Source organism: Homalodisca vitripennis, unplaced genomic scaffold (assembly GCF_021130785.1).
Source record: "Homalodisca vitripennis isolate AUS2020 unplaced genomic scaffold, UT_GWSS_2.1 ScUCBcl_46;HRSCAF=776, whole genome shotgun sequence".
Lineage (NCBI taxonomy): Eukaryota > Metazoa > Arthropoda > Insecta > Hemiptera > Cicadellidae > Homalodisca > Homalodisca vitripennis.
Window position 1 is genome coordinate 289,109 of NW_025776199.1, and position 27,657 is coordinate 316,765.

A 27,657-nucleotide genomic window follows, 5' to 3' on the forward strand; every position below is an offset into this window, starting at 1 on the left:
TATGAACATGCGTAGGTTACCCTACGTTGGAACTGTACTATCTGATTCAACTAGACAATGTTGTAAGATCTGTACTAGATGTTTATATTTAAGCACATTAATCTTAGTTTTTCCTATCTGGATTAAATCTAAAAATACAAAACATAATTAAGGTATTACATTAGTACGAGAAAACTAGCCGGTAATAGTGATCAACGACTGATGGCGTACTCACAGGGTTAGGTGCATTTACTGGTTAAATTTTCAAGTGATATCAGCACACACAATTTCGTTTTCCACTGCTGTAACTTAAATATATATTCGACCGCAAGTCGTTTCTCGTTATGTCTTCATTGACGTCATCAATGTATTACCTCAGTTTGTTTCTTCATAAAGACCTCCAGGGTGTTGGTATAGGTAGTACCTGTGTATTTGCTACCTGTGGTCGTGGGTTAACACAGTATCTGTAAGAACAGGACGGAAATTATTAACGGTGGATATTATTAAAAATAATAAAAATAAAAGAAAGATTCCATGAAATTAATAAATCTATGAACTCAATTGTTAGAAACTTTCTATAGAAACTAAATTATACCGGTATGAATATTTATTGCTTTTATCCGTTGTGAACTTAATCTTTATGAAAAGGTAAATCCAATGTTAAGCATTGGTCTTAAAGTTTTATATGTGGTAAACGTAGAAGTCTTATCCTATCAGATCCTAATAATATTAAATCAAACTTATCTTTAATAATATTGACACATCTTTCAAATCAGCACATTGTGCACTTGAAGGATTGGGTGCAATTAGGAATGTACTTCAAGATCAAATTGAACTAAATAAGGAGTAACCTCTATATTTATACTACTTAAATTGCAACCGAGAATAGAATATATTTCCTTTTAATATCAACCGGTGTATCAAATAAAATATTTCTTTTTTGTCCTAATCTATTAGGACTTCAATAATAATTAAAAATTATGCAGTCTGAAAACATCTAACGCTTTTATCAAATATTTATACTGTAAAGATCAGTACGTTTATTGAGAATTTATGGATCTATATTATTCTGTTGTGGAGGAAGTGCATATTGTATGCGGTAGATGGGAGCACACGTGGCGTAACCTAAAACCTCTATTAACCACGATAATAAGGGAGGGGAGGATTACATGGTAGAAGGGCGACGACCTGCCCAAGGACTGGCCCTAGTACCATGTAATGCTCTAACCTGGGTGAGTATAACAGTTTCACTGCAGCCATTGCTGTTGGTTCTGGTAACAGCGGTGGAGCCACGGCAACTGTTTTAAGCACAGGCAGTCCCAATCCCTGCCAAGGTTGGTTAATAGATCTTTTTAAAGTTACATTTTAATGGATCTCATAAACATTTTCTTCATTACATATTTTCTGTCTGTATTTACACCACTACAATATTATCTATGCTAAGTATTATTTTAATAATTTACTCATTAAATTTTGATTATTAATAATTGTGAAATCATGTTTTAGCGTGCTATATTTCTTATCCTCAATGCGAGATGACACAGTACTGTAAGTATTTGGATCCTTTCAGGTGTAAATTTAAAGCCATTCTGAAACTACAGTTTTAGTCAAAGCTTAAGACTTGTAACACTATTTTATCAGGTATTATAAATAAAGCAGGATACTGATTAGTGTCATTTTTGTGATTCCAGGGCTTTGTTCTGATTATTTTCAGGTGGCTTCGGTCCTGCGTTGGCTTGATGTCCCCTCTTTGACATTATCACGTAACACTACTCCACGTGTGTTGCAAAATTCACAAAGTATGAATGATGATTGAATGGAAAAGTGTGAAAGTATGCGTGCGTGTAGAACTACATTTAATTACAACAATAATTCTCCACTACACAACATATTAAGGTAACTAAATTTATCTGGTAATATTAGACTTAAGTTTACATATTGGTTCCATGAATATACTTAGTATTAAACCTATTTATGTAAGGAAGGTATATTTTTGTAATTATATTGGTTTTGGGAACTCTGCAGTTTATCATGATACAGTACTACACGCTGTATTTTCTGATTGTTCCAGGGTGATGCGGCCAATGCGGCAGGAGGTCGCCCCATTCACACTAATACACACACGACATGTACACTAGGTAATGTATTGTTGTATTTAAAATATTTAAATCAATTTGGTTAAAACTGTTGTTTCAGAATGGCATACTTATATTAATTGGTTTAGTATATGTTTACATGATAATAGTTAATAATTTTAATATAATTAAAATTACTCATGACAGTAGTAATAATCTGGTAAATTAGATTTTAATATAAATGTGAGTCACTACCATAAATTAATCACACAGTCTTCCATATTTCACTTAGGAGCAAACGACCCGTTTTGTTTATCTTATTCCCTTTTAAATTAGTATACATGAAAGTATTGCAAAATCGCAGTAATTAAGTTTGCAGGTTTTTATATAATACCTATTTTGGGATAATCTTCAATTTCAAATTAGGGCTCGAAACAAGTGTGTTAGTTTCTGTCTTACAATAGTAGTGTGTGTGTGTGTGTGCGCGCGTTTGCAAACTTATTACTAGAAACCATAGGGATCCGGAAAGTTAAATCCCAATAGAAAGTATGCTATATATATTTCCATGCGCACTATTAGATTAATCGTATTCTAGGAACAATCTAGATAACACACAATATACCACAGCAAAGCTGACACTTTGTTCCTAATTAAGATACTGTGTAATGCATACCATTCTAATAATGCATTTTTTATTAAATCAAACTATCAATCATTCTACTATTATGAAATGAAGAGTTAATTTCATATAATAAAATTGTTTGAACAGAATTCGGAAGTTTTGCACAATTTCCAACTTACGTTTCTGTCTCCATTTTTAACGTGTGCAGCACTTGAGTCTGATAGTACAAAATGTTCTATCTTACTATAGGTATATATAGTAATTATTCAATAGATTTAAAATATATTAGCATAGTCAACAACGCTGAAATTTATAAATATGAAATTACCTGATAGCTTTATTTGTTATTACTGCATATTTTTAATTAAAACATTAAGTAGCCATTGACTTCAATAAATTTATGTAATAAACAATTATGTCTCGTCATTGGAATTTTTGAACCACAGGTCATGGAAGTAAACGTTTAAACTCACACAATGTCACTCGCGATCATAGGCTTTAGTCCAGATATGTAATTTATTTTTCCAAAATTTGAACGGTCGCTATCTCGAAATCCTAAGGTGATCGCAAAACATAAAAGGGTATATTTTAGTAGATATTTTAATTCAATAAAACGTTTGCATAAATGAGATATTCTGCCGTTTAAAAATGTTATATTAAATAAAATTGTTTAAAAACTCATCCAAGCTATGTGTTACTGTCTGCACCTAGTTCAATCTGCACCTGATAACAAATACGGTAGTTTTTAGCTCATGTTATATAGCATGGCCATTTATATACATCAAGGTGTCGATTTAAATAAATACGTGTCTATTTAATCTATATAACTGGTAATTCTATTAAAAAGGAATTATGTTAGAATTAATAAATAGAGTTTCCTTTGTTTATAACAGTACCTAAATCAATAATGCATAGTCTCAAGATTATCTTTTTTACGTATCCTTGACAAAGGATCTAGGGTCTCAAGGCATCTCTCTGTTTAGTATGTGGATATGAAATTCTCTCTCAGGCTACATCAGAGTACTCGAATACCAAACTTGGTACATATTAACCAAACTTGGTACATATTAACTTGAGGGCTGGAGAAGTGGTTAAGGACAAAGGCGCTGTTTTGAATATACTGTGGGAATTTGTCATTAATAACATAATAAATTAGTTTTTCAGCATCATTATTGCAAGATATAATAATACTGCAAATATAAAAATAATTTTCTGTAATAGAATTAATATTTATTTACTTTGCAGCACAGGTTGCTATTAAAAAGGTACCGAATTTTCACGTTTTTTAATTAACTAATTTTTTTAAATTTTTAAAAATTAGAATAGGAATATTCGTCCATATTTCTTCAAAGGGTATGGTATAAAAACCGTAAAAATAATTGGTACGCCTATGTCTTAAGGGAAGCTGACCAGAACTTAATGTTAATTAAATTAAAACATTTTGTCACACCCTGTTCATAGGAACACACATAATATTGAGTTTTTGACATCAAAATGATCAGGATACATATAATATTAAAATGAGGTATTATATGACTTATTTTCCCATTTGAATGTATCTCAAAAATGACCACCATCAGCTAAAAAGTGCCATCTTGAGCAATTTTTCCTGCTTAAAAATATGTTTATCAATTTATTTGGGGACAAATATCAGGGTATATTGAAACGTACAATGCAGCTTGGTTTGCTTCAATACTACACATAATACATGGGTGGTCTGACACATCCTGTATATTAAAAAGCAAGTTATGGAGTTAAATTTATAAATCTTGTATGTGTTGTATATGAACATCATATACCTTGAAAACTTACATTTTAATAATCAACAACATTAGATTATTTTTCTATAAATTCACTCGCCTACTGGTTGTGAACAACATGAATACAAAACCATTATACCAAAACTAATACACATGTTTCAGTCTAAGATGATATAGACCAAATATTTAAAACTTACAAGTCTGTCAATTTACGATCTTATTCTATCAAATATAGCAAGATTAGTCTGCAGAGATAGTTGTCAGTAAAGCCAAGTTATTTCCTAGCAATTACTAAAAAGATAAATGTGTATATTTACTTGCGAGCCACCACACTCTTAGTCAGAGTCTACTTTGAATACTTATAGGACGTATGCACATAAATGTGTAACGTATTTCAATTGCATTTTAGTAAAATCAATAACACATATCAATTTTTTAGCTTTCAGCGAGTAATCTGTTTCTAAGATCTACCACAAAACAGTCATGTCCGATAATTTATTTAGGAATAATCCGAATGAAATGTCAGAAGTATTAGTTAATTACAGTAAATCTGTAAATTTGAGTGGAATGGTACATGTTAACCTACATAAAATATTATTTTTCAAGTTATATCAAGTATTTAGAGGATACATTTATTGTTAGAAACAACATAGCTATCCATGCTAGGTAAATCAATTTTTATTTGAAATGAGGCAAAAACCTAATTATTTATGAAAATTTACATATTTATAAAATAGCATTGAATGAAATAATACATAAATTGATTTAAACTTCTTAATATTCAGTAAATATCAAAATAAACGTAGTCACTTGCAGATTAGCAGATCATCTATCAACTATACAAACAATTATTTTGATTATTATGTTTTCGGGCATTGAAGCTGACATTTTTTCCATTAAAAGGAAGTGTTATCCTCCGCAGTACGTAAATAAATAGCTCAACACTACTATGCATATAGGCAAACATTGAAAAAAAGTGTTGCATCATGTGTTGTTACTTTGATGATGATCTTAGTAATGATAGACAAACAGTGGCCAAAAACGGAGGCCAAGATGGCGGAGACTGACCTAGCTAGCATCCGGTGGGCTTGCCTTCCTGTCACTGGGGCTTTTCCAAATGCGCCGGGCGCAGCTCTAGACTATTGTCTTAACCTCAAGAATAAATACAAACTCATTCGGATACATAAGAGGACACATTGTCTCCTGAACCAAAACAGCGCCATGCCATCCGAAGGCGTGTGACATCGTTCTAACACAACTCAGAAACAACGACCTGCAAACTCTACCAACTCTACCACCACGCGTCGGCACATGCCATGTGGCATCAGGGCCAGTGTCTCCGCATCACCGATGGACCCGATCATCACACTTCTCAAGAATGACGGACGAGCTACACTTTCCGCCTAAGTTCCAACCGATCAATTCCATATACATTTAGCAGAAAACGAGATATAAGACAACAAATGTGTTTAGTGCAATTTATAAAATGTATGAAATATAAGGTCCTTAAAAATAGTTTTTGAGCTTTTTTTATTTAGAAGTTGATGTCCCTTACCTTCCATTTTTCGATGTAAAATTATCAAGAAGAGGGTTAAATTTGTTAGGATTGTCGATAATAAAATAAACAATTTAGGGTGTAAAGTGTTTGACAACTAGGTAAATAGCAGCCAACCCTGATCATAGGCACTTTACTTGTGTTGAACCTCATACGACTAAACCTCATAGAGAAGAACAACGGTTTCCATGCATCGCTATGGAGACTGAGTCGTAGGTGGTTGGTTGGCGAATGCAGACTTATTGTGATCTGTACTATATAGTCCAGTTATTATAACTAGTGTTGTGTTTAGTTTTATTCAGTGCATATTTTAGAGTTGGTGAATTTTACACACACAACGTTGATGGTTGTGATTGCTCACTTCCACGTGTTACAACGCTCTAGTATGATTTATTTATTTTAACCTATTTGTAGTTATGTATTAGGTTAGTTACCTGAAGAAGAGACCAGATTTCAGGTCTAGAAACATAGTGTTACTTAATTTTTGTATCACTGAACAATGGAAAATTTCCGGAAAAAATCCTGTTTCCTTCATTCCTACACAATCCTTCAATCGTTAAAAACTTTCAAAATAAATGTATTAGATGATTTATCTAAAAAAATTAAATTACGTGACGTAATCAATCCATAAATTGGGTTGTTAAGAAAAACATTGTTATATTAGATGGCTCCTAGTAACAATATTTAGCGTTCACAAACAATTTTATATTAGGTGAAATAATCTAAAACATAAAAGCTGTTTCACTACACTCTTCAACTTTAAGACGTCATAACTTCGTAAATATTTGATAAAGAAAGATTTCATCGCGTTAATCTCTCTATAAATTTCATTTTTCGAAGGTTTCTATAGAAAATAAAAGTGAGATAATGACATTTATTCCGAAAAAATATAGACTCTACAAACAAGATTATTAAGGAATATAATCTAACCGCATTAACATATTGCGTGGTTAGATCAAACTAAACAATAGACAAGGAAAGGTCTGATATCAGTCCAGTTTTGTCTGAAAAGGACTTGATGTGCAGATCACTGCGGTATATTGAAAGTCGCTCATTATATTTAACTAAAATTAAACTTAAAATAAAAATACATTAACGTTGATAAGAGCACAACTTAATCAATTTAAATTCTAGTCAATCTTATTTATAATGGAAATAATATTAAGATTCTACAAATTGTTTTGTTATATTGGTTACTAATTAAAAAATAAGTATAATTATTTCAGTATTTATTCGACTTCACCCTTTGTGACATTTATTATTTTAAGTAAGCCAGACCAATTTTTAACTGTGGTCTTAATATTTTACATCCGGCGAACGTTGAATTCTTAACATATCTAGATTTTAATAAGCCCCCAACATCAAAATTACCTGTAATAATATCGATATATCTCTCAAGACAGCACATTCTGTACTTGAAAGATTTTATTACAACTTGTATGTGTTATCATGTACACATTTAAAAGCATGTGATGTAGCGCCTTTTTTATATTATATCATTGTCAACCGAGAATAAAATAAGTTTTCTTTCTATCTCAAAGTGTTAGAAATTACAAAAATAATATTTTCTTGCTTATATCTTCTCCGCCTAATCAATAATTTAAAAATTTATAATCTATAGATCAAAAACGCTGTTATAAACTATTTATACAATAATAAAGATCAATGTCACAATTAGTATTAACGACACTAAATATTCTCTTGTTGTGTCAATGCATACTGTCTGAGGTAGATAGCAGCACACGTAACGTACACCGAGATATCCTAATTCTCCAACCTAATAAGGGAAGGGAGTATTACATGATAGAAGGGTGACGACCTGCCCAAGGACTGGCCCTAGTACCGTTGAATGCTCTAACCTGGGTGCGTATAACAGTTTTATTGCATACATTGCTGTTAGTTTTAGTAATAGTGTTGAATGCAAGGCAACTGATTTAAGCACAGACAGTCCCAATCCCTACCAAGATTGCTTTAAAAAAATTTAAAAATAGTATTTTTATTTCAAAAGTTATATCTTAAAAGACAGGCAATACTAAAGTTTAAGTGTTAACACATCGTTTTAAAGTATGTGTAGAAGCAGCTAAATGATATAAAATTGTGTATCTATGGTGAGAAGGATTGATTCTGACATACATTTTTGTTTAATTTTGCTCAGAATGAAACACGTTTTATTCATTACTTATATTAACCGTGCATGGAGTTTATAACTTACTGCGAATGAAGTTTATGAGTCAGTCTTTAGGTTTTGATGGTGGGACCTTTCTCTTATTAAAATTAATTACACAGATCATGCTCACGCAACAAAGCGCCACTTCATTTTTAACACAACTATATGCTAGTCAATCTAAAAGGATCTAAAATAATACAAGCTGTGCCGATTTATAACTTGAGTCCTAGTCTTGTCCTGACTTAATAGGTAATTGAATACCCTAATGATAACGTGATTTCACTATTGATTAAACAAAAAAAAATTTATAATCAAAAAGTACAATCAGTTTGACAATGAATCCACGTTGGGAATTGTGAATTTCTAATTATTATTACTGCCGATCTAATTTTTATCGGATTGTAATTTTATTTTAATTTTTATATAAACCAATAGTTAAGCCGTTTTATTATTTTATAGACTAATGATAGTTTTTGTACCATTCGGAGAGGTACCTGGCTAGAACTTTAGGTTCTTTTTCGGTGACTCAGATCTGAAGATTTAGTGAGAATTCTCATTTTAAATTCGGAGAATTAAAAACGTTTTATTTCGGAATTGTAAAATTTTAAAATATACTAAATAATTATACTAATATAAATATACAAAAAGTTAAGTTGTTTTGTTATTTATAGACTAATAATAGTTTGTCTTATGCTATCTTATTTGCTTTTAATTTAAATTTAATACAAAGTAAAATTCAGTAAAATAATACTCTAAAAACAATAATTCACAAACATCTCTTATTCCATAATCCTTTCTTATAACTCACAATAAACAAATCTGAGTCGCACATGGTTGTTATTAACAATTATTACATAGATAGAATAATAAATACCCTATTTCTCAACAGACAGTAATGTATATTTCGTTACCATGTAAACATCATTTTAAAATTTAAATATTTTCAATAAGATCTCAACGCAGCAGCTTGCTGATTCATTGGGCTTTTAGTTAATACGGAGTAAGTTATCAGTGTCCACGTTCGCTCTTCTACGGAACTGTGACCTTGACATCACGCCTGAGCCTGTATCCTCTCTGCTGCAATATTCTTCAAAAGGATAAGTCAAAATATCACGATTTCCATTGAATATAACTCACGTAGATGTTGTCTTGCATGTATATGTCTGTGTATGTTGTCCGATTATTGTTGTTACTCAATTAATCCTGCAGTTTTTAATGTCGCAACTTTGTCTTTTTACATGTAGGACAAGAGAACTATTATAAGTTGCTTATTTAACTGTATATTTAACTGTATGTAATTACTGTATGGACTCCAGCCACTACGCCACATGCTTACCCGTTCTTGTCTAACGTTGGTGCAGTAAAATTGATTAAATAATTTGAAATATTAAAATATTTGTCTTTACTATTGGCTGCTTTAAATATAATTATAAACGCATTTGTAAAATTCATCATAATTCAGCATTTACAAGTATTTGAACTCGTTACTACCTGAACCTGTTTATCTGTATTATAATTACTTTGAAAAATATTTCATCACTTGTATATTGTTTTAAGTCGTATACGTCCAGGAGCCCAGGGCTCATTTTTAATGTTTAAGTACACAACCTAGTTATTAGAATTGATAGGGAAGTTTATATTAGGAAAGGAATTATTCGTCAGTTTTGCGAGTTGTGGAGGAGGTCAAAAGGCAAGGGTATAAAAAGTGTTAAAATTTGAAATAACACTGTTTTCTCAAATCATATTTCTTTAGCATTAAACTTAAAACGCAGACGAATAAATATGTTTTAATCATATATAGACCTTTAAAGTTATGGCTTTTTCAATTATTTGTTTATATGACAGTATCATGACTATAATTTAATTATTTAAAAGCCGGTGTTAAATACTTAATTACAAGGAAAAAAACTAAGGAAAGATTATTGTTTGATATTTTTAACTCTTCCGAACCTGTCCCATTTTAGCTTCCACCAAAAGTAGCGTGGATCGTCAAAGATCGATTCTTCCAGGCCAAATAGGAAACTCATATTGGTTATGTGTTATTGATAAGTTTTATATGAACAGGGAAAGCTCAACTTGCATTGTAACTGTACTATTTCATGCAAATATACAGTGTCAGAAGTGCTGTACTTGGTGTGTCTGTTTACAAGCAATAATGATAGGGCGTTCATATCTGGATTAAATCTACATTTACAGAAGATTACAAGCGATAACAGAATCTCATGCGAAATAAAGCAATGGCCAAACTATATAAGTTAATTTTGTCAATAAATTTTATATTCATCGGGCTCTTTTCAAGAAAACATGATCCTAACTGACTTTTTTAATTATGACAAATTTAAATTTCTCTTTCTTGTACCGTGATATTTTATTAACAAATACTTATTATGTTCTGACTATTAAATTTGAATTATGTTTCAGGCTACAATGCTACTCATCCTAAACATGAAAAGAACCAGTACCGTAAGTATTTGGGACATAACAAGTGTTTAATGCCATTCTGAAACTGATTTTGTAGTCAAACTTTATATGTTTTACAATATTTCCTTTAAAATTATTAGTAAATAGACAGCCAAAGGATTTGTTTCATATTTATGATTCGAGAGTTTTGTTCTAATTATTTTCAGGTGGCCTCGGTCCTGCGTTGATCCGACGTCCTCTCTGTGACACTTCTCATATAACACTTCTCCACGTGTGTTGCAAAACACACAAAGTATGAAAGTTGGTTGAATGGAAAAGTGTGAACGTGTGCGTGCGTGTAGAACTACATTTAACTAGAACAACAATTCTCCACTACACAACATATTAAGGTAACTAAATTTTTCTGCTTATATTAGACTTAAGTTTAAATATTTGTCTCATGAATATACTTAATATTATTAATATTTATTTAATTAAAGTATATTACTATAATTATATTGATTTTTAGAACTGTTTGGCTTAAAATGATACATTATTATAAGCTGTTTTTACTAATTGTTACAGGGTGATGTCGTCAATGCGGCAGGAGGCCGCCCCACTGACATTAATACACACACTACACATACACTAGGTAAAGTATTGTTCTACTTATAAAGTTTATTATAAGTTTGACTACAATAGTTGTTTCATAATGGCACAATAATGTTGATTATATAGCTGATTATAATATGTTTGTAGAGAATAGTTTTTAATCTTAATATAATTTCAATTACTCACGGCAATTGTTAGTTGATGAGTTAAATTAATTTTGTCTTAATATCATAATAGTGATTTTTATGGACCTGTATAATACTTAATATTGCAGTTCTTTAAAAATAAGCAGGAGGCTTTCTCCCGAGTGGAATATGACTGTGATGACACGTAAAGTTTTAATCAAAATTTCAGTGTTCCCAGTGGCAAAGAAATGTTATGCTGCAAATATAACAAGTGTGTTTTTTATAGCCTCGTTTATAATTTGTTATCAAGGTTAGTAATTTTTCCGTAGATCTCTACTAAAGGTCTTACCATATGTTTAGCTGCAGATACTAACTATATGGCTATGTTTACTGATGATCTGGCCAAATATGAAGTTTGACTTAGTAGGCATATATCGTTTTATTATTAGATCTTAAATGTACAGTGCTTAAAGCATTTTATATGATAATGATGCAATCTGTTTCGTGACATAGATCGAATAGTGGGAATTATTTGATAGTTATCGAAACTTTATGTTTTCTTATAGGTAAATTAAAACGTATCCCAATAGCAAAGATAAAACGACGAATAAATAAATAAAAATATATAACTTACTTTATCCAATATATTGAAATGGCCATAAAAGCCGCGGCATGCCTTATCATGGAAATGAAGTGATTAATCTAAGCTGAAAATGTTGTATATTTTATCATTGTTGTTTCCTCATTGGGTTTTTTAGATGTGTTGTAGATGCTTGTGTTTTGAGAAGAAGTATTAGAAACATTTTCACTATTTAATCATTTTAACGGTTATTGTAACTAAATTATAAATTCCTAAATTGAAATTCATTAAAATAGTCTTTTTAAACATAAATTTTAATATACGTCTATTATGTAATTCACTATCCCGGGTTCACTATAAGAGATATGGGACAAATTTACTGTTAAGAATTAGTGCAATAAATGGGAATATTATTTAGTATTAGTAAAAATATAGGTTATTGGAAAAAAATACGAAAGAAAATAATTAATCCAGGTTTAACTGTCGGCGCGGCTCGTTAGTCTCGTTCATCATGGTCACTCTAACATGTTCTGACAAGTTGGCTATCCTGCCTCTACTGACGTTGATCTCCTTCGGTTTAATTTAAGGTTCAGTTAATACTAGATACACTTATGTACAGCATTGAATTTAGGAATAATTTTGCTGTTCAAATGTTTTTGTCAAGCAAGAAAGAAAACTAGTAACAATAATACAAATAATATTACATAGTCAATTACCAGAAAATAAACATTAACTTTATTTTATTAATTTTCAGAGTAAAAATATCTTACTAGGAACGATTTAACAACATTTAAACCCGGATCTTAAAATGATATAAGTAGTACTTTTTTAAATTATTATATACTAGAATTGTATTTCAATACCAACACAGTTAATACGCACAAAAGTTATTTTAATATTTCGTAATGTTGCCACGAATCAAGGTATAAATATACAAAGGACTGGAATGAAGTTTTGAGAAAAGGGTCAAAATCAATTAATATATGAGGTTTTTGAAAAGGGCTTATAAAATATTATGTGGCACAAGAGAATCTTAATCTTGCGGATCATCATCTATTACACATGGAGAGAGTCTCTAACTGCAATAAAAAATATTTCTTAGCTCTAATATTCATTTACAAGATTTTAATTCCTGAAATCGAGATAAGATATGATTATTAAGCCATTTAAAACAGGACCTACATTGCATCTTTCTTGTAAACCTGTGTAACTTTAAAAGACATTTTCCGTGTGCATATTATTACATCACAGTGACATTTATGTCTTAGTTGGTTGCTGTAACGTGTTTTATGATGTTTGTAGACTTTATTCTGCGTATCTTTCAGTCTTGCGTATTTATACTAGACAGCAGTTGTTTTACAAAATAGTTTTAACTACTATAAGTAAAAGCTAAATGTTCTGAAAAAACTACCTAAGTGACTGGACTTAAATAAAATAAACGTATTAGGGATTATGTGTTTTAGTATTTCTTTTAAATGTACCAGATGACTTCAATGTTTTGAAGTTTTCCCAAATGATTGTTCGGTTGTGATGGATTAATGTATTTTGAGATTATGAAATAGTTTTCACGTAAATTATATGCTTTGTACTTTTATATGTACTTCTAGTGACAAGATTTAGTTGATTTTTTGCACGTTATTGAACGTATTACTTAAGAGACGGTACAAAAGTATGAAACTTTTGCACCGGAATAATATTAGAAATAGAAACGTTTATTGAATAGAGGAATTAAAATGAGGCTGTATTAATAAATCGGTGGTAATAAGGACTTTTCACACATTTGTAATGTATTTTATTACAAAAGTGCCGACTAGTTAAAACATAATCTCGTTTATTAAGCCATTTGATAATGAAGCATTTTACTCAGTTAAAAATATACAACAATTAAAAAAGTAATTTTTCTACAAACTTAAAGAAGGAAGTATTCTAAAGTAAGTCTCTCTTTATCTGTGGTATATTAAAGTTAACTGGTTGGATCGAATGGTTTCTGGACTTGAACACTAACACTGAATTAAACATGAACTGGAATTTTAATTAACTGAATAATAGCTTTGCCTATCAATCAGGGAGATATATCGATAACAAATTAACCTACTGACCTGAAGTACTTGTCCTTGATTGGATATAACTCGTTCTATCCTTAGAGAAGACGTTTGCGTTAAATTTTAGGAAATGTTTTACTTAGTCGTTTATTCCATACTTCTAAATTTTGTTATAGAAGAAACCCCAAGTGCTCAAATATTAATTAGCGTTCTAATATCGCTTAGTGAGTTACAAAAAATTTAAAAAATATTGCACTCAACCAGTATTTCATCACGCAGACTTTCTCCAGAGTGTTTTAAACAAAAAAACAATGGCAGACATAGTATAGCACGCAATTAACATTACGTCACAAGCCTTGCCTATTGTCAAACTTCCAACAGTGTTTGATGCGGAGCATACAGTGAACGTTGTATGAGTACATCATATTACGTAAACGTATGTAGAGTTTCTAAAAATTGTACTAAAGTGAAAGTACAAATATATGCTTTATAGAACTTTGCTGTCGTATACATAAAACTTTGAGCAGAATTTGAACAAATATAACTAAACAAAAACGAATAAAGCACTTTATTTGCCTTGAATTTAGGTTCATATTAGGAGTTGCGATTCAGCGCGTTTCTCAAAGAAAGTAATTTAATAATTTCTAAGTTACATTGTAATTTTGAGCTAAGCGTTACATTGTTTACTCCCCACAGTAGCAGGCCTACTATTGCTCCATGATTAGTTATTAGAGTATACCGTATAACGAAGCTTTCATTATTTAATACAAGAGAAATATTCTTTCATATTTACAACCACTTTGACATTTTTTGTTTAAATTTTCATGTGAAAAACAATTAGTAATTGCATTCACTACAGAAACTTTCTATACTAGCCAAAAATCTTTTATAAAAATTATCTTATTTATAAGCAGTTTACAATGCTTCACTCTACATTACGACATGTCATATTACAAATTGCGAGTCGATATTACAATAGTACACAATTTTTCTCCTTTTTTTGTACGTCACATATCCACAATAGCATCTGAGTATTTTCACCTTTTGTTCATGAGACTCTTTGATGATGGTGGAAATTTTCCCTGCAAAATCTTTCAGATTTTACCTTTCCCCACTAAAGCAGAATTTTGGATGGACAAACATCACTATTCCAATGTATACAAGAAATAACTGTCCGTGATAAAGAGACGGTGGATTGACATTAGTGTGGAATTACTAGTCATTCCCGGCTCGTTTACCGAGGTCTGGCAGCGTTCTGACAGGGAATAGTGCATTTTCTGTCTTTGTCTCCGAATCTCCAGTGACACCAGCACACGCTATTTCAATTTCAGCTGCTGGAACTCGAGACAAGATGAGGACCACGAGTCTGACTGGCTATTAAGGTACTCATGTCGGTCTGCGTTGACGTCAGTCACTTCTTGACTTAGTGTCTTAGTAACCTCACTTATCTATGTCGACATCATAGTTTTTATTTTCTCCATCAATGCAATCTACAATGACAAATATTAATTGCGTAAAAATGTCATACTAACCACGTTTTATCAAACTATAATAGATTGTTTCCATCAGAAATTTGAAGAAACCTTAATACCACTTAGTTTAAAATATATCATACATATTACTTTTAATTTTTCAGTGCAAAAAAAAAACTTTAAGCTGTGCTCTCTCTAGCTAAGATCCAAAGTTCAAAGTTTTAGACAACTTGGCTACCGGAACCTATATATATTCAGTTTACACCACTACAATATTATCTATGTTAAGTATAGTTTAATATTTTACTCATTATGTTTTGATTATTAATATGAAATCATGTTTCAGCCTGCTATATTCATTATCATCAATGCGAGATGACACAGTACCGTAAGTATTTGGGACAATTTAGGTGTAAATTTAATGCCATTCTGAAACTACAGTTTTAGTCAAATCTCAAGACTGTTATTACACTCTTTTATAAGGTATTATAAATAAACCAGCCTACTAATTGATGTCATATTTGTGATTCGAGTGTTTTGTTCTGATTGTTTTCAGGTGGCTTCGGTCCTGCGTCGGCTTGTCGTCCCCTCTTTGACATTATCACGTAACACTCTCCACGTGTGTTGCAAAACACACAAAGTATGAATGATGATTGAATGGAAGTGTGAAAGTTTGCGAGCGTGTAGAACTTCATTTAACTACAACAATAACTATTCACTACACAACATATTATGGTAACTACATTTATCTGCTAATATTAGACTTAAGTTTATATATTTATTACATGCCTATACATAATATTAAAAACATTTATTTAATTAAGATATATTTCTAATTATATTGGTTATATTGGGAACTCTATAGTTTATTATAATACACTATTACATGCTGTCTTTTCTGATTGTTACAGGGTGATGCGGCCAATGCGGCAGGAAGTCGCACCACTCACACTAATACACACACGACACACACACAAGGTAATGTAATGTTCTACTTAAAATATTTAAATCAATTAGGTTAAAATTGTTGTTTCAGAATGGCATACTTATATTAATTGGTTTAGTATATGTTTACATGATAATATTTTATAATCTTAATATAATTAAAATTACTCATGACAGTAGTAATAATTTAATAAATTAGATTGTAATATAAATGTGAATCACTACCATAAATGAATCGCATAGTCTTCCATACTTTACTTGTAAACAAATCACCTGTTTGGTTTATGTAATTCCCTATTAACTTATTACAGATGAAAGTATTGTAAAATCGCAGTGATTCAATTTGCAGGTTTTTTTCTAATTCCTATTTTGGGATTCTCTTCAGTTTCAAATTAGGGCTCGAAACGAGTGTGTTAGTTTCTGTCTTACAATAGTAGTGTATGTGTGTGCGCGTTTGCAAACTTGTAACTAGAAATTATAGTTATTATAGTTCACAATAGAAAGTATGCTATATATATATATATATATATATATATATATATATATATATATATATATATATATATATATATATATATATTTCCGTGCACACTATTAGATTTATCGTGTTCTAGGAACAATCTAGATAGCACACAATATATCACAGTAAAGCTGACACTTTGTTTCTAATTAAGATAATATTCTATTATAATAATGTATTTTATGTTACGTCAAACTATCAACTATTTTAATATTATGAAACAATGTTTTAACTTCATATAATAAAAATTGTCTTTTAAGGGAATTCAGCATTTCTACACAATTCCCAAATTACGTTGCTGTCCGAATTTTTAACGTGTGCAGCACTTCGATATCACAAAATGTTATACCTTATCATAGGTGTATAGAATAAATATTCAAGAGTTTGAAAAATTCAAAGCTGGAAGAAATAAATATAAAATTATAGGATAATTTTATTTGATAGTATTGCCTGTTTAAATTAAAACATTAGATAGCCACTGACTTAAATTAATTATGTAGTAATTAATTATTTCCTGCATCGGAATTTTTAACCAAATTTCATTCCTGCAATAAATATCTAAACTTGTATACTCACACAAAGTCACCAGCAATCTAAACATTTAGTACAAATATTTAATTACTTTTTTCAAAATTTTTACGGTCTCATTCTCTAAATCCAAAGGGATCGCAAAACATAAAGGTGTGTATATTGGAAAATATTGTAATTAAAATGCTTTCGTAAATGATAGTTTCCGCCATTTAAAAAATTTTAGTTAAATGTTGTTTAAAACTCACCCAAGCTATGTGTACAGTCTTTGCGCCAACTTCAATCTGGATCTAATTACAAATGCACTAGTTATTAGCTCACGTTATACTGCATATTGCCATTTATATTTTATCAAGTTAACGCGTTTTTTAGATATGTTTCTATGAAATCTACCTAACTGGTTACACAATTATAAAATAATATTTAAGATTTATAAATAGTTTCCCGTTTATAACAGTACGTCCTGAATACCGAACTTACCGTTGTGTAATTCTTAACAACATATGAGAGGAAAGATAAATCAATATTTCTTGGTCACAATATCGTCTTCCTTACGTATACGCGACAGAGGATTTAGGGTCTCAAGTTAACTGTAAAAGTTTAGGATGTGGATATGGCATTCTCTCTTACGCTACACCAAATACATTAAATGGATATGAAACTCTCAGGGTACATAAAAGTACTCGGAAAAGCAAAATTCGTACATATTAGCTTGCTAGGTCTAGGTGCTAGGTGGTTAAGGGCAATGGCGCTGTTTATACGTGTTGTGTATTTGTAGTTATTACACAACATAATGAAATCAGGCTTTTTAGTGTAATTAAAAAAATAAATAAAATATAAATTAAAATATAATATAAAATAAAATATTATAATAATTACCTTTAATAGAAATCAAAAATTTGTTTACTTTTGATAGGTTTATATTTAAAACGTATGAATTTTTGCATAGTTTTATGTACTAGAGGTTTCATGATTATTTTATCTTAAAAAAGAAAGAAAACATGTAGGCAACTTCATATTTCCTGAAGAGCTTTGTAACAAACATCTTACACAAACTAATTGGTGTACCTAATACATACCTAGTGCATACGAGTAACCATAATATTGAGTTTTGGCCTCACAATTCTCTGGCTACATATACCTTTAACATGGAAAATCACGTAACATACTTTCCCATTTGAAACTTTTGTACAAAATAGCTGACCACCCCCCAAAGTGAGTCGTTTTGGGCAGTATTTTCTGGGTTGATACATTTTGTACTAAATTCTAGTCAAAAATGCGGTTATCTGTTGAAACGAACTTTCCAGCGTAGTTTTTTTGGCGCTAAAGATTATACACGGGTGGTCTGAAATACCCTTTATAAAACTTAAACTATCATATAGGTATCTCAAAAGCTTAAATTTTACTAATCAATAAACTTATTTGTACAAAATATACAACACTAAAACTTTGTAAATAACACCGTTTAATAATAATATCACAATGTTTGTATAAATTCACTAGCTACTGGTTGTGACAACACAAATTAAATAATTAACTTTTTAAAACTAAAGTAGTAAATATGTTTCAGAATAAAATAAAAAAGAACTAATATTAAACACTTATGCAAATTGCCTTATATAATACTGTGAATCCGTCATCTTACAGTCTTGTTCTATCGTATATAACATAGAGATATAGTTGTCGGTAAAACAGAGGTATTTACTATACCGTGAAGCTTGCAATGACTAAAATGAGGAAATATGTTATCTTTGCTTGCGAGTATCCACACTCTTAAGCAGAGAGTCTCCCTGGCCCTAGACAAACTCTTAATTGTTCAGTTCAAATTCAACGTTCCTATAATAGTTTCAGTTCTACGTAACTTATTTTCTAGACGCCTTCAACATTTTTAAGTTTAAACTATTTTAATAAATAACTATTTCGACTCCAAAATCCTCAAATTAAGTATAAAATACTTAGTACAATCCATAGTCCGTACTTCCACATAGCTATTTAAACTGAAACATTCTGATTGTGATTCATAAGTTTGCTGTGCATTAATTCAATCACAGTTACTAACGAAATACAAATTCAACTAAACTACATACATTTTAATAAACAAAAAGTGACATTTACCTAGACCAAGTACACAATTATTCATTAATGTAAAGAATATTTTGGGAATTATAAACGAGAGAAAAGTGCGATTTCCAAAGTTACGACTAAACAACTAGCTACTGAACAGTTCTTTGGAGTAAACTGGTGTTTCGACTCATGTAATACGACGAGTAGGCATATAATATGGTCTAGCCTTGAGTCTATCTGCTTCTTGTGAGCTCTTGATTGCTGGCCACTTGACATTCTTCGTCGCATTTGATGAGAACTTTGAAAGACTTCAATGAAGTGACATGAGAAACGGTTAAGTATAAGTTATACTGAAGTACATTTTTATAACTCAATATTGCATTACTTAATTATCGATTTTAACTCCTGCAAGTACATGTAATTATTATAATTCTACTCCATAGATTATCTACATGAATCACTAAACTACTTTAAAAGTCCGATCAAATAGGTTTTAAAATTGAATCACTCTTTTTTAACTAGACATAATAATAATAAAAGTATATAAGTAAAGTGTAATAAGTATATATTTGTATCCCTTTGTTGATTGATGAGCAGGCTCATCGGTTTAAATATTTTATTAATAATTCCAGCTATTAGTATGAATGATATGTTGTTCAGTGTTATTTTGTATACTTTTTAAATAATAAAAAACAGTTGCCGATTGTAACACTTAAATTACTTTTTTTTAAAGAGAGCTTACGTATGCTAAAGTGTAGGAGTATCATTATATTGCTGGTCTGTAGGGGCGGCTGTTTAGGTGGAAGACAGAACATGTTCCGATCCACCCACAGCTGGATAAGAGCCTCGGTTTTTCCAGTAAAATCCCTGATTTCATATCAATGGCACAGACTGTAAAAATACCTTCTTAAATAAACACTGTGAGTGATATGGATATCTCGGGTTATTTTTGTTATTTTATGATCATATTTTTTTCTTATTGTTTTGTGTACAAGAATGTAGCTTTGTCTATTTCTATTAGTATTTTTCTTTAATCGAATAATGTAATTTTTTATTTATTAAAATCTTTAATAAAATGACTATTTTATATTTCTTCAGAAACTGATAATTGTATCTGTCAACGCTGTTTAACAAGCTACAGAAGTGTTATAGTAAATATAATAAGTGGTAAAATTTAAAAATATTTATAATTCAAATTACATGAATTATAAGTAATAAAATTGTGTTAAATTATAGTAATCTTTAACTTTTTTTATTTCTATATCATTGTTTAAATATAATACTATTTAATAGCAAGAATAATCCTGTTACAAGTTTTTTTGATCAATTCTTTGAACATTGTATAAAAATTGAAATCATGTACTTTTACAATATGTTGAAAAAGACAAAATACATAATATATGGTAGGTAAATTCTTTAAATCTGACCCCTTAACAGTAGATAGTTAGGATAAATAATAATATAAAAGTGACAATAAAATATGTAGTTCGGCCAGAATTGTAAGATGTCAACAACACGCTCGTTTAGAAAAACCTCGTCGGGGCTGATCTCGTAGCTGCGTGTCTATAATATATTCCATAGCATATTTTGAAACTTTTGTTACCTCTTTCTTGAAGATTTTCCAGTTTTATATTCCTACAAGGTTTGTTTTAAGTATTTTATTTTGCTCAAAGTATTACATTAAATCATTAAAATACGAGTATTTAATTATTCAGTTGATTCTCATATATTTTAACAAAATAAAAAAAAAATTAAAGTCCAATGGAATAATTCCTGAAAAACAATTTAATGCTACAATCGGTTATTATGTGATAAACCTTCTTTTTATTTTATATAAGGCTAAACTGAATTATACATATTTACTTTTCAAATTTGTTTTTATCCATATATTTCATACAGTTTGGTTGAGGTGAGTTTTCAATGGGGGATCACTCTTACTATGAAACCAATTTTAAAAAACTAAAAATGAAAATCAAATTATAATATCTAAATTGAGTGAATTATAATTAAATCCTTAAATAACCATTAATTTATAACCACAAAGTTATTAAGAAAAACATTTTTAAACGACAAGAGCTCTTATATAAAGGCATTTTTTGTTATATATTTAAGAACTCTATTGATTTTGAGATCACACGGTAATAGGTCATACGTCCGTCTATTTGTCTGTATGCCCGCCTGTTATTACTTGTAGGTGTTTGTAGATTCCTTGCACGTAGATTATTCATTATCCAAGGAAGGACCTTACTGGTTATTGAAATTTAGGTCAAAATATCAAATAGTCCGTGTAGCCGTTTGTCTGCCCGTTTACCCGTCTACATAAAAACACAGAAATTTCGTAGAGACTTTAAAATAACGACACAGGTTCCATTTTTCGTAAAGGAATCAAAAGGGAAAGGGCAGTGCGCACGCTCGAGTGTTAGTTCTGAACACTCTGTTATTTGGTTTAGGTCGGTTTCTTTCTAATTACTTTTAAACTAATACACATTTACTAAGTATCAATAACATTTTTATTATAGTATTGAAAAGAAAAATACTTTTAAGACTAAAAATGCTTATATGTCATTATTCATTCATCGCTACCATCCTAAACGAAACATGTATAACTATATTTACGAAAACACTCAACACACCGCTTGTTTTAGTATCTTTGAGTGCCTTAGAGTCTCCAAATATAACTATAATAGCATTTAAAACCAATGTCGCCTAAAACGCTACAGGACGAATCTACCTTCGATAGACCACTAGTCGATCGTGTTCACAGGGCCTGAGTCGCTAGTTTCCACAAGTGTACTTTGAACGATTGGCATTCGCATTAGTTCATTAGGTTTTGAAAGCTAACCGGATGGATTGGAATATGTCTTCATTATATTACCTTTTTACAAGTGACATTAAAACTAACTTAGTTTAAAATGATAAACAAATTAAAATTAGTAAACTATTTATAAAGGTGAAAATTGATAATTACTACAAGAGTATAAAAGTGTGTTAAACCTGGCATAAAAGGCGTTCCATACTTTAAAACGTTTAATGTATTCGAAAAGATCATTGATAGTGTAGGCCAAAAGTTAGGACTACTTTTCCGGCCAGCCTCTAGTATAACTCTAGCAAAACCCTTGCACGCCGACGGACGCATCGTTCAGCAACCTCTTCCCGGGAAGCCTCTCACTAAGGTACTGCGGCTTCTTTAGGGACAAGACTTTGTGGACATACAGCACGTCAGCATACTGAAGAAGTCTTATATAGGAATAAGGTGGGCAGCCTCACGATAAATGGACGCTTGGTCAAAACGTGAGAGGAGTAAATGAACCTTGCTGAAGTGTTTTGTAACTTTAGGATCTTTACCGTGTCCTCCCTTGAGAGGCATATGTTATCCCATATGTTGGATAACAGTAATTAAATACTGAAAAATGACTGGAAAAAGAGATCGCTGAATCACCAGAGTCTGGGCATCAAGCATCACCATCACCTAACGTGGCCGAGAGACTGTATCTCTTGTTGTGGAGCTATATGTAAAACTGAACACTTGCTGATTTTCAACTTGAGGCCGTTGCTGAGGGACCAATGATCTTGTTCTGATCAGAAGTTATATCAGCGACTACAAGTTTCATATTTTAAATTGTATATAAAATATGATACTGATAACTGATAACATTTAGATGGACTGTGCAATTTTGCAATTTTTTACACGTATGTATAGATGAGATGTGCACGTCGCTTAGGAAGGGGTGCAAATCTTCTTCCTTTGACGAAGATCACACGTGAATCAAATCTTCCTATAAAGTGTTACCGTACAGACGGACAGACGGATGGATTGACGTACTGACAGACGTAAAAAAACACAATTTCAATAAGACTTTGTTGGGTTCTTAATAATGTTTATATTTTTGGAGGATATCTACTCCTTGATTACAAACTCCTGCAATTACAATCAAGAATACAATATTGAAACAACAAATAATATATTCTCGTGATGCCTTTAAAATAAAAATTATTATTGGAGGCTTCCAATTTGTGCTATAGGGCGCTGAAATACTTTGGGAAAAGCAAAATGTTGTAAGCGTTCAAATTTAATTAAACACTTTGTTAAGAACTAATGCGGCAAATTAAGTTAAAGCCAGTGTTGTTTGGTGCCAGAAAATGCTTTCCAACGTGTGACCAGTTACATTTTTAATTACTTCTAAAAAGTTTCCTGTTATTACGGGATGTACTTTTGTATGTTTCCATTTAGTAAGATTATGTTCGATATTATGTATCCTATCATTAGGTTTTTTTTCATAGTTTTTGAAATCCTTACCAAGAGGTATTATTATCAATTTCTAGCTATTTACTCCATTGAAATAATAAATCGATGTGAACAGCCAATCGAACCAAATAGCAAGACTCAAAGATACAATTATCAGTACGAATTATATAGGGTTAAACCGTATACTACCTAACAATAATATTATCATCCTCTCCATGAAAACCAAACAAGATTTTAACATTTAGTTGGAGTAGCTTATTGTAACGTAAATTTTTAATTGGAATTCTATCAAAGAGAGGATACAGCTAGTGCAATTTAATCAGTCTTTAACTACAATAGAGATTTCTCGACGCTTCTTTAAACCTGGTACTCTGAACAAAAGTACTTCAGGTTCAAGCTAAAAAATTTAAACTAGTAAATCAAATTCATATACTTATTGCCTCAGTCTTAGCTATAGTTATGTATGGTAGAAATACTGTATACCAGAGGGCTGCAAAGTAGGGAGCGTATTGTTCTGTGTATTGCAAATTACTTTATCAATCCACGTAAACAAGTACTGTGGATAGTCCACAAGAAACTACAAATATTAACTGCTAACAGGTGAATTATGCTATGATCATCTTAGCATTACTTCTTACTTATTTAAAATAATGACTTTCAAATAAAAAAAAAAATATTATGATTAATATATAAATTTTTATCTTTCTGCAGTGGGTTAAAAGCATAGCGAGATACGATTATCAGTTTTTGAAACAGTAAAACTCGGTGTATATTATAATATTATACAGTACGGAACTCTAAAAGTGTTAACACAATAAATTGCTGAATACGACTATTATGTGATTAATGAAAATTGCAAATGAAATTTTGATTTAGTCCAGGTATATTTTTATCAGAAAACTGTAAATAACAATGAAGAATTATCAAAAATTTTCAGTGATACATCTCATTCTGGATTAAACGAGAACGAGGTTCTTATCCAGCTGTGGGAGGATCTGAACGTGTTCTCACTTCAACTCACCCCTCCCCCATGATTAGCAACTTATAGCGGTAATACTCCTAAAGTAATACATAATCCATAAAACTTTCACGAAGATTTACGAATGGTATTAACTGAAATACGAAATGTACTAAAAGTACGCATATGAGATTTACTGGAGTTTAATTAAGGATAAATATACACTAAATCGTAGAATGAGGAGATGTCCGATGAGCTAGAAAAGTTTACACTAATTGTAAATCTGTATTTTATTAAAATATTTCTATAAATATAATGGTTTTGCAAATCTTATAATTTACATCATAAGAAATTTTAAATTTTTATGTTGTTTTTCCTAAATTGTTACAGGGTGATTCAATTGCAGGTCGCCCCACTCACATTAATACACACACACAACACATACACTACTGTAAGTAACGCACTGCAATGTGGAAGTCAATTTGGCTACAATAGCTATTTCAGAATAGCACGCTAGTATTATTTGGTTAACTATATGTTTATATGAGAATAGCTTATAATCTTAATGTAATTACAATTAATCATGGCAATTATTAGTTCATGAGTTGTATTAATAGTATCTTTTCATCTTAATAGTTCATTTCCTTAGATAGCTAAGACGTTTAGTATTTGTACTTCTTTAAAAAAATGTGGTGACTCCCACAATATATTATGACGACATGAAAAATAATAGTAAAATTACAGTCTTCCCAGTTGCAAAGAATTGTTATGAAATATACTAAGAGGTGTAGATCTCTAAAACACGCATTTAATCCATAACTTTGTTTGGATCATCGTCATATCTAATTATTATAAAGGGTGGATAAATCTCATAACTGCGTGAAAGAATACATCTTTTATAATTTTGACGCTTTCTTGTTGCTCTTGATCAACACCGTCAAATATTCTATCAAGGTCAGTATTACTTACGGAGATACCTACTTAAGGTCTGACAAAATATATTTTGTACCTAAAAATACAAATTATTCTGAGATACTAACTTACTAAAGCTCTGATCAAATATCTAGTTTGAGTAAGTATATTTTCACAATTATTTCTTAAAATTGCATTCTTTTAAGCACTGTCCATTGTACTGAGGAATCTTTCTCGTGATATATATATCAAATTGATGCATTTCGAATTGAGGTGCATATCAACCAGTAGAATTTTGACGAGCGTTATCGAAACTTAAGTTACCCAAATGGCAACGTGAAATTGAAGAATAAATCTTTGTAAATAAACATTCCGTAGTTTGGCCACCCAATTTAAACGGCTACAAACGCTGCGTTACCTATTGTCCTGAATCGTAGTAACCGATAAAATAATTTTCTAAAATGAAACATGGGTTTTAATTGATATTTAGAGATGCCTAAAAGAAATTTTAGAAACAATTATTAGAAAGAAATAGTAATTATGTCATAATTTAATAGTTTATTATCACTAAATAATCATAAACTAATAAAATGAGGTTTGATCATATAAGCTATTGTACTGCAAATGTAATACAGCTATTACGTGTAATATATAAATCATAATCACGGGTTTACCATTAGAAGAAACAAAAGTCAATGTGACTGATATGTAGTAATAGTTAAGTGACAACACGATTTGGTAGCAGTTGAAATATGCATTTCAATGAGAATGTAATTAATTAACCCACGTTTAAGTAGGGGCGTGGCACAGTCAGTATTTAGCAGAACTACATGCAAAATTTATCTAAAAAGTTCCAAAATAATAAATGTTTTGCCCAATTCTAACCTAAAACCTTGCAACGTCCTCTCTTAATAGGTAAATAAATACCGTCTATTATACACAAAAGGTTATCAATATAAATGAATTACCAAATACTCACAATTTATGAACGCCTGTTATGAGTTTGCTAATGTAGGTAAATGTCAAAACTTGTAATATAGGATTTTTAAAAATAAAAAAGAAATTAAGGATTATTTGTTTTGTTGTTTGTCAACTCATAGTATAATTGCATTAAACAAAATTAAATACAGTAACAAGGACTATGATCGAGGAAGAAAATAATATATTTTGATTTACCATTCGGAGTGGTGCCATGCTGGGCCTTTAGGTTCTTTCTTCGGAGACTCAGATTTTAAGCTTTAGTGAGAATTCCAGATTTCTGTTGACGAGTAGACACTAACATTTGTAACATCTCACCGGGAGAGAGCAATGCACACATAAGTCCACATTATATCAAGCCACTAAGACCACAGGCCAAAACATAAAAAAAATTGGATTTCTTGACGACGACTGTACGACGAAGTATGCTTTGTTCAATAAAACAGTGTTTCACCCTAGATCAATTAGACCGATTTATGTCTCCGAAATAGTTTATTGCAAATTATTTATACACTGTGACTTGTTTTAATGGAAATAATACATTAATACGTTAGAAACCCGTTATAATTAGGATGAAAATAAATGTAAACATAAAAAATCACGTTTAATAAATCCAGCTGGTGTAAAGTGTTTCAATTAAATCTCAGTGGCACAGTTGACAAAATATGTAAATCGTGTTGGTGAAACTTGTTATATCCAGAAACGCTTTGTAATTTTACAAACATTTCCTTGAATACATTATAATCCAAAAGGATATGTCAATAACATAATATGATAAGCTAGCTTCTTGTTTTCTTAAAATTATAATCTTCTGCAGTTTCATCAGGGTAGGGCTTGCTGGTATTATATCGATCCATTTTAGCGTAAAATTAGTTCACTTTTTTCTTCACCATTTTCAGAATACCTTGGCATTAGTTGTCTTTCTTTTGTTACAAAATTTCAAAAATATGCCCTGTCCTTTCTAATTTAAAATTCTTAGATATTTAGTACATATATTAATTGAAATAAAATGTACGCTTAATTTTTATATATTATATCAGTGATTTACAATCGATATAGACAATTACGGTTACTTGTGATTAGCACTTTATTGTTGCTTGTGAATTTTCCCAAAATT

General features: G+C 30.6%; 1 long non-coding RNA gene across 1 annotated transcript; it reads right to left on the reverse strand.

Moving 5' to 3' along the window:
• Positions 1–202: 202 nt before the first annotated feature.
• Positions 203–27,117, reverse strand: LOC124370302. The gene is made up of 2 exons (XR_006923176.1): positions 26,739–27,117; positions 203–443 (listed from the first exon to the last, which is right to left on the reverse strand). It is a non-coding gene; the product is annotated as an uncharacterized LOC124370302 (long non-coding RNA).
• Positions 27,118–27,657: the final 540 nt, after the last annotated feature.